Genomic DNA, 9,908 nt, shown 5'->3' with positions numbered 1-9,908 from the left:
ATACAGAAGGCTGAGCACTGAAGAATTGATGTTTTTGAATTGTGGTGCTAGACAGGACTCTTGAGAGTCCCTTGGACTGCAATGATATCAAACCAGTGAATCTTAAAGGAAATCAATTCTGAATATGCATTGGAAGGATTGATGCTGAAGCTCAAGCTCCAATACTTTGGTCACCCGATGTGAAGAGACGACTCACTGGAAAAGACCCTGATGCTGGGAAAGATTGAGGATGAAAGGGGAAATGGGCAGCAGAGGATGGATGGTTGGATGGTATTACCGACTCAATGGATCAAACTCTGGGAGATAGTGGAGGACAGAAAAGCCTGGCATGCCGCAGTCCATGGGATTACAAAGAATCGGACACAACTTAGTGACTGAACAGCAACAACAATTTGATAGAATAGTTTTGAAAGCCAGACTGGGACATTTTTATCCCAAGTTTTGTAGGTAATGTTGAAAAAGTGAACATTATTTGCAATATGAAAAATAGCTATAATGAATTGTGCAAGATTAATAGAACCATGAAGAATAAATTGGAGTGTGTGGGCAGACGGAGTGTGAGAGATTTGTTAAAAGGTCATTCCATGGTTCAGCTGAGCTAAAGAGGTAAGAATGGGGGTGAAAAGGAGATGGTGGGTGAGGTAGATATATAAGGGTGGGTTTTATGATATTTGTTTGGGTAACAGATGCGGGGTTGGAAGAGTGGTGACAGGGAGGTATGGAATGCAGCCCAGTTCTCTTCACATTTGAATTGGTCTTGAAGGATGGTTACTATTTTCATGACAAAGATGAGGAAAAGATATTTCAGAGAAAAAAACATTATGAGTAAAACTTAGGAGCCATAAATGGAAGGCAGAGTCAGGAACAGACTTTGTATGCTTGTATGTTCTTTTTTTATTTAAAGAATTTAAAGAATTTTTTAAAATATAATTTTTGAAAGTTACTTTCCATTAATTGCATTCCCTGTGCTGTATAATACATCCTTGAGACTATCTTATACCCTATAGTTTGTGCCTCACTTTTTCCTACCATATTACTCCCGTCTTGCCACTGGTAACCACTAGTTTGTTCTCTCTATTCGTGAGTCTGCTTCTTTTTTGTTGTATTTTTAAGATTCTACATATACATGATATCATACAGTATATTGTCTTTCTCTGTCTGACTTACCTCACTTAGCATAATGCCCTCGCAGTCAATCCATGTTGTTGCAAATGGCAAATTTTCATTCTTTTTTATGGCTGAGTAATTCCACTCTGTGTGTGTGTGTGTGTGTGTATCACATCTTCTTTATCTTTTCATCTGTTGATGGACAGTTTAGATTTCTTCCATATCATACCCAGCGTAAATAATGCTGCTATGTACATTGTGATACATGTACCAGTAGCTTGAAATGTGAAGTTCGCCTGTGAGTAGTTCTCAAGCTGTGATGTTTAATAGGATTCTACAAAGAGACTTTTAATTGCACATTTGTCTGGGGCTTCCCAGGTAGCTCAGCTGGTAAAGAATCCGCCTGCAATGCAGGAGGCCCCCATATGATTCCTGGGTAGAGAAGATCCCCTGGAGAAGGGAAAGCCTACCCACTCCAGTGTTCTTGGGCTTCCCTGTTTGCTGAGACAGTGAAAACTCTGCCTGCAATGTGGGAAATAGGTTCGATACCTAGGTTGGGAAGATCCCCTGGAGGAGGGCATGGCAACCAACTCCAGTATTCTTGCCTGGAGAATCCCATGGAAAGAGCAGCCTAGCAGGCTGCAGTTGTGTCGCAAAGAGTAGGACATGAATGAGCAACTAAGCACACACAGAGCAGCACTTCCAGAAATTCTGAATCTTTAGGTCTAGTGTGAATCTCTAATATTTTCCATGTTAATCATTTCCCCTAGTAATTCTTGGGGCTCAAAGTTTAAGAACTACCATGCTATGCCACGGGCAATAGTTACCTGGAATTTTAATTTGACTGAGATCTCATACGAGGTTAAACAAGAGGTGAATAAATTTACGGGGCAGGCTAGGAGTCAGGGGGATGAATGAGGGAATTTCCAGGACATACAGAAAGGGAAAGAGCTAAAAGCTCTGGGAACAATGAGTAATGTATTCAAAAGGTCTTGTGATAGTGAGAATATGCTGACAGAATAAAAAAACAGTCACAGACTTGTTTATAGATAAAAAGACTGTTCAGACCAATTTGTAGACAGAACTTGGAGTGTGTTTTTTATAAGCTCCAGGTAAACTCTCACTGCCGGGAACAGTATCAGCTGATTTATTTGTAATACCAAAATAGAAGCATCGAGTTTAGCTCAAATAAAGCTACTTATTGCAATAAGTATATAACACAAATAAAGAAGTAAGGTAGAGAAACTAGATTCTTTTAAAGAATAAATTAATATTTTACTAACTTCCAAGATATGTTTTATTAGGATTTTCACTAAGATGGAATCATTTTCTCTGTAGGATGAAGATCCTGAAAGTAAAAATGGTGCTATTTCACATCAATTTATTTCCCATTTGTCAGCATCTCAAGCTGGAAAGTTGGATATCACAGTGTTCTCTACTGAGAGAGGGAAACATTTTGTAGAGCAATGTAATATTAAGGTGATATAAATGTCTCTGTGTGGTAATTCCTTTTACTGCTTTGGTTGGTGTTTTATTTCAGATCTTTAAAATGCCATATTCAATTGAGTCAACTGCTATGCTCAAGGTTGCTTACAAAAAATGTTGGAATCACCTTACAAATATGGCCTTGGTTTTGGATTAGGAGAAAAGAAAATGAGTGGTCTCAGACTCTCCATTTGTCATGTTTTTTTGGAGTGAACACAGCTATGCTGCAGTGAAAGGAGCTTTAAACTTGGATTCCAAGTTGAGTTCAAGTCACAATCTGCTGCCAACTGTATGCCAATCTCCACCTGTCCCCCACCCCCACATCCTCACTCAAATAGAACCCAAGGACGTTCCCCAGCTGCTCAGTGTTGGCTGCTAAGAGCTCACAGCAAGCATCTTCCCTGGGATTTGCCTTTGGTCAGAGAGACCTGTTTCACACCTAAGTTTCCTCTACCTTTCTTATATCCAATGACTGATCCAGGCCAGGGTACATTTCTGAAGGGCCATTCCAGACTCAGAGTTCCCATGGGATCACTTAAGGTCTCTAATGCAAAAGTATTGCAGTCCAACTTCTCCCTCTTTTCAGTCCTGTTCCCACCACTCTCTTTAAATGTGATGATCTTGAGAATATTCTCTTATAAACATAAACTGGGGCTTCCATTGTGGCTCAGCTGGTAAAGAATCTGCCTGCAATGTGGAAAACCTGGGTTTGATCTCTGGGTTGGGAAGATACCCTGGAGAAGGAAAAGGCTACGCATTCCACTATTCTGGCCTGGAGAATTCCAAAAACTGTATAGTCCATGGGACTTCAAAGAGTCGGACACTACTGAATGACTTTCACTTTCATTTTCAAATCTAAATTGAGGCCTTCATTTCAAGCTCCACTTCAGGAAACTTGACTCAAGACACAAGTGGAAAAGAATACTAACCAAATGAGAGCAAACAAAGACTTGTTTATTTGCAGCTTGCTAATTGGACTGCAAGGAGATCCAACCAGTCCATTCTAAAGGACATCAGTCCTGGGTGTTCTTTGGAAGGAATGATGCTAAAGCTGAAACTCCAATACTTTGGCCACCTCATGTGAAGAGTTGACTCATTGGAAAAGACTCTGATGCTGGGAGGGATTTGGGGCAGGAGGAGAAGGGGATGACAGAGGATGAGATGGCTGGATGGCATCACCGACTCAATGGATGTGAGTTTGAATGAACTCCAGGAGGTGGTGATGGATAGGGAGGCCTGGCGTGCTGCGATTCATGGAGTCACAAAGAGTCGGACACGACTGAGAGACTGTACTGAACTGAACTGAAGGCAAGAAAGTCAATCACCATTACATGTGTTTTAGCAGAGACTCTTGATGAAAGTGAAAGAGGAGAGTGAAAAAGTTGGCTTAAAGCTCAACATTCAGAAAACAAAGATCATGGCATCCGGTCCCAACACTTCATGGGAAATAGATGGGGAAACAGTGTCAGACTTTATTTTTCTGGGCTCCAAAATCACTACAGATGGTGACTGCAGCCATGAAATTAAAAGACGCTTGCTCCTTGGAAGGAAAGTTATGACCAACCTAGATAGCATATTCAAAAGCAGAGATATTACTTTGCCAACAAAGGTCTGTCTAGTCAAGGCTACGGTTTTTCCAGTGGTCATGTATGGATATGAGAGTTGGACCGTGAAGAAAGCTGAGTGCCGAAGAATTGATGCTTTTGAACTGTGGTGTTGGAGAAGACTCTTGAGAGTCCCTTGGACTGCAAGGAGATCCAACCAGTCCATTCTGAAGGAGATCAGCCCTGGGTGTTCTTTGGAAGGAATGATGCTAAAACTGAAACTCCGGTACTTTGGCCACCTCATGCGAAGAGTTGACTCATTTAAAAGACTCTGATGCTGGGAGGGATTAGGGGTAGGAGAGAAAGGGGACGACAGAGGATGAGATGGCTGGATGGCATCACCGACTCGATGGACATGAGTTTGAATGAACTCCGGGAGTTGGTGACGGACAGGGAGGCCTGGCGTGCTGCAATTCATGGGGTTGCAAAGAGTCAGACACAACTGAGCGACTGAACTGAACTGAAAACAAGGGAGTCAATCACCATTATATGTGTTTCAGCAGAGACTCAAGAAGGCAGAGGATTGGGAAAGCTTTATAGGGGAAAAAGAGGAAGGCTTTGATTATGCCCTAATTGAAGATTATTGGCCTGGGGAAGATGTTGGTGGATTAGCCAGAAGCAGGGCATCCTATGTAGTGGTTGGCAGGTACATGTTTGACTTTTTCTGGTTGGTTCAAAGTTTAAAAGGGGAACAAAAATTAGGGAAGATGTTAACCATATCTTTGTTTACACATTAATTAATCGAGGAAAATAATATCTGCCTCATGAGATAGTTGGATTAAAAGATCTGATGTTTAATAGGTTGTAGGGTGTTATTGTTATTATTGTTATTATCATGGACAATATTTTTAAACATGTTATATTATCTAATTAAGAATTTGGGGTCTGAAGTAAAAGAGAAGAAATGATTTTGACACACTATTTCCTGCAGTAAGAATGAATGAACCACAAATTTTGACTTTTGTTTTATATTTTGCTCATAGTCTGGCAGAAAATCTTGTTGATTGTATCTTAAAGACATATGCAGAGTTCAGCCACTTCTTGCCACCTCCCTGATACCAACTACCTTGCAAGCTGCCATTACTACAAATATCCACCAATTCTCTTTGATTCTCTATGATTCCACCCTTTCCCACATATAATTTAGCAGTCAGAGTGATATGGTAGGTCAAATCACATCACCCCTCTGCTCCAAAGACCTTCAGTGGCTTCCCATTTCAGTTCAGGTCAGTTGTTCAGATGTGTCCAACTCTTCGACCCCATTGACTGCAGCAAACCAGGCTTCCCTGCCCATCACCAACTCGCAGAGCTTGCTCAAACTCATGTCCATCAAGTCGGTGATGCAATCCAGCCATCTCATCCTCTGTCGTCCCCTTCTCCTCCTGCGTTCAGTCTTTCCCAGCATCAGGTCTTTTTCAAACTACTTCATTATTCTTGCCTTGAGAACCGCATGAACAGTATGCAAAGGCTTCCCATTTCTTTCAGAATAAAAGCCCAAATCTTTACAGTGGCCTTCAATGACCCAAAAGAATTGAAAATTTACATACACACAAAAACCTGTATGCGAATGTTCATAGCAGCATTTAAGAACAACTAAAAAACAGAAACAATTCAAACATCCATCAACTGATGAACAGGTAAGCAAAATGTGATATTTGGGTTGGTGCAAAAGTAATTGCAGTTTTACATAGTTGAAATTTGACATTTGATAATAGAATACATTCTTAAATAACCGTGGTTATATTATACATCATTTTTAAATGCATATTCTCACTTTATGTTTTTTTGCTAATGACTTATTACTTGCACTTTATTTTATATTTATTTTAGACTAGCGAAATGATGTTAGACAAAAAGCAAATTCAAGCGATTTTCTTAAGTTCAAAATGGGTGGTAAAGCAGCAGAGACGACTCGAAACATCAACAACACATTTGGCCCAGAAACTGCTAACAAATGTACAGTGCAGTGGTGGTTCAAGGAGTTTTGCAAAGGAGATGAGAGCCTTGAAGGTGAGGAGCACAGTGACCGGCCATTGGACGGTGATGATGACTAACTGAGAGCCATTATCACAGCTGATTAAGTGAAAAGTTGCCCCAGAACTCACCGTCGACCATCCTATGGTTGTTCAGTATTTGAAGCAAATTGTAAAGATGAGAAACCTCAGTAAGTGGGTGCCTCATGGGCTGACCCAAAATTGAAAAAGTTGTTGTTCTGAAGTGTCTTCTCTTATTGTACACAACGAGCCATTTCTCAATCGGATTGTGGGATGTGACAAAAAGTGGCTTGTTTACGACAACCAGTGATGACCAGCTCGGAGGTTGGACTGAGAAGCTCCAAAGCACTTTCCAAAGCCAAACTTGCACCAAAAAAGGTAACTTGGTGGTCTTCTGCCAGTCTGATCCACTAGAGTTTCCTGAATCCTGGTGAAACCATTACATCTGGGAAGTATGCTCAGCAAATTGATGAGATGCACCAAAAACTGCAGCCCCTGCAGCCGGCATTGGTCAACAGAAGGGGCCAAAATATTCTCCACAACACCTGACCACGTGCGGTACAGCCAACGCTTCAAAAGTTGAATGAATTGGGCTGTGAAGTTTTGCCTCATCTGCCATATTCACCTGATCTCACCAACCGACTGCCACTTGTTCAACCACCTTGACAACTTTTTGCAGGGAAAATGCTTCCACAGCCAGTAGAATGCAGAAAATGCTGTCCAAGAGTTCACTGAATCCTGAAATATGGATTTTTAAGTTAAAAGAATAAACAAACTTATTTCTCATTGGCAAAAATGTGTTGATTGTAATAGTTCTTATTCTAATTAATAAACATGTGTTTGAACCTAGTTATAATGATTTAAAATTTACAGTCTGAAACCACAATTACCTTTTAACCAACTTTTAATGTATCTGTACAATGGAGTACTATTCAACTACAAAAATATTAAAGTAGGGATACACATTATAACATGGATGACTCTTTAAAAAATTATGCGAAGCAGAAGAAATCAGACACAAAAGGTCACCTATTGTACAATTCTGTTGATGTGAAATGTCCAGAACAGGTAGATTCATAGACAAGGTAGATGAATGGCTGAGGTTGAGGAGTGACTGCTAATGAGCACAGGATTTCTTCTAAAGAAATGCTTTGGAATTCGATAATGATGATAGTTGCACAATCTTATGAATCTATTAAATAGTCACTGAATTTTACACTTTAACATGGTGGATTTTATGTTAAATGAATTATATCTCATTTTTTTAAAATGTCATTTTCTTAATGAGACCTCTTACGATTGTCATGTTTAAAATTTCAGTCCTCTCATCCCCTCCTTGTCCCTCCCAATTGTTCTCCTCTGTTCTATTTTTTGCCATGACTTCTAACACAATATATAAGTTACTCATGTATCAGGTTTATTGTTTATCTGTCTCTTCCCACAGAAATGTAACTTCCACAAAAGCAAGAATCTAAACTGGGACTATATAGACACCACATTATCTATATGTATAATAACAGAAATTATTTGCCCATAAGACCATGGCAATACTAGCAGAGTAATCACTAAGAAATATTTCCTCAGAATGATTCAGTTCAGTTCAGTTCAGTTGCTCAGTCCTGTTCAACTGTTTGCGACCCCATGGACTGCAGCACGCCAGGCTTCCCTGTCTGTCAACTCCCGGAGCTTACTCAAACTCATGTCCATTGAGTTGGTGATGCCATCCAACTATCTCATCCTCTGTCATCCCCTTCTCCTCCTGCCTTCAATCTTTCCCAGCATCAGGGTCTTTTCAAATGAGTTGGCTGTTTGCATCAGGTGGCCAGAGTGTTGGAGCTTCATTTTCAGCACCAGTCCTTCCAATGCATATTCAGGTCTGATTTCCTTTAGGATTGACTGGTTTGATCTCCTTGCAGTCCAATGGTCTTCTTCAGCACCACAGTTCAAAAGCATCAGTTCTTTGGTTCTCAGCTTTCTTTATGGTCCAACTCTCACATCCATACATGACTACTGGAAAAACCATAGCTTTGACTAGATGGACCTTTGTTGGCAAAGTAATATCTCTGTTTTTTAATATGCTGCCTAGGTTGATCATAGCTTTTCTTCCAAGGAGCAAGCATCTTTGAATTTCATGGCTTCAGTCATGATCTGCAGTGATTTTGGAGCCCAAGAAAATAAAGTCTGTCATTGTTTCCATTGTTTCCCCATCTGTTTGCCATGAAGTGATGGGACCGAACGCCATGATCTTAGTTTTCTGAATGTTGAGCTTTAAGCCAGCTTTTTCACTCTCCTCTTTCACTTTCATCAAGAGGCTCTTTGGTTCTTCTTCACTTTTTGCCATAAGGGTGGTGTCATCCGAGTATCTGAGGTTATTGATATTTCTCCTGGCAATCTTGATTCCAGCTTGTGCTTCATCCAGCCCAGCATTTTGCATGATGTATTCTGCATATAAGTTAAATAGGCAGGGTAACAATATACAGCCTTAACATACTCCTTTCCCAATTTGCAATCAGTCTCTTCCATGTTTGGTTCTAACTGTTGCTTCAGAATATTTTAAAGCTGAAGGGTAATAAGGTATGGATATCTGTGTGAGAAATCTGTGCTGGAGAAGACTCTTGAGAGTTCCTTGGACAGCAAGGAGATCAAACAAGTCAATCATAAAGGAAATCAGCCCTGGAAATTCACTGGAAGGACTGATGCTGAAGCTCCAATAGTTTGGCCACCTGATGCGAAGAGCTGACTCATTGGAAATGACCCTGATACTGAGAAAGACTGAGGCCAAGAAAGGTGTGACAGAGGAAGAGATGGTTGGATGGCATCACTGACTCAACAGACATGAGTTTAAGCAAGCTCCAGGAGTTGATGAAGGACAGGGAAACTTGACGTGCTGCAGTCTATGGGGTCGCAGAGTCGGACAGGATTAAGTAACTGAACAACAGCAACAACAAGGGAGAGATAGTCAAAGTTTAAAATAAGGTGTAGGACATCCTGAGGGAGGAAAAATATCTGTGAGAGGTTTGCACCTGAATAAAAGATTAAAGGGAAAAGAGGAAAACATGTTCTGTGTATGGCAGGTGAGTTTCCCAGTTATGCTAGCTAAAGTCATTCTTACAGACCCTGAAACCATCCTAGGCTAGAAAGGAGAGAACAGATTGAGCCAACAAATGTAGTAAGATGTCCAGTTCTTACTGGGTCGCAAGGAAGCAAAATTAAATTAATTGGCCAGCAAAATTTCGCCTAACATTGTACTGCTCACCTTGGTTTAGGGCTGAATGAGACAGTATCTTCAAATCAAGGGTTCCCAGGTTTATGGCCAAGCAGAACTGGAGAAAGTTAGAAATTTCCCACAAGACACTTAGTTTGAAATGGGGGATGGTGTATGTGAGGGTGGACCTGTTAGTTACCTAGGAGATTAGTTTCAATTTTCATATAACTTCATGAAGTGTAAATCAATTAAGTTTTTGGTTTTTATGTGTTTTATTTTTTAATTTCAGTTTTTGGATCTCTTTTTCTATCAATCATGGTTTTTAGGAGACTGGTTAATATTCAGTGTCACAGAACAGTTACTAACCATGTGTTACATGGTTTTTGTCTCAATTTGACTGCTTAGGATGATGGTTTTTCTTTATTTCTTTTAATTTGTAACTGATATTCTATTATTTTATTTTTGGCCATGTCACACAGCTTGTGGGATCTTAGTTCCCTGAACAAGGACTGA

General features: G+C 40.3%; 1 long non-coding RNA gene across 1 annotated transcript; it reads left to right on the top strand.

The window, feature by feature from the left end:
* Positions 1 to 7,414, top strand: LOC147372537 (uncharacterized). Its single transcript, XR_015164153.1, has 2 exons — positions 1 to 606; positions 6,027 to 7,414. It is a non-coding gene; the product is annotated as an uncharacterized LOC147372537 (long non-coding RNA).
* Positions 7,415 to 9,908: the final 2,494 nt, after the last annotated feature.

This window comes from Bos grunniens, chromosome 5, assembly GCF_055505025.1.
Source record: "Bos grunniens cultivar Pamir isolate PY7600 chromosome 5, Bosgru_T2T1.0, whole genome shotgun sequence".
In the NCBI taxonomy this organism is placed as follows: Eukaryota; Metazoa; Chordata; class Mammalia; order Artiodactyla; family Bovidae; genus Bos; species Bos grunniens.
Note: the sequence above shows the minus strand (reverse complement) of the source record. Positions and strands in the feature narration are given on the sequence as shown.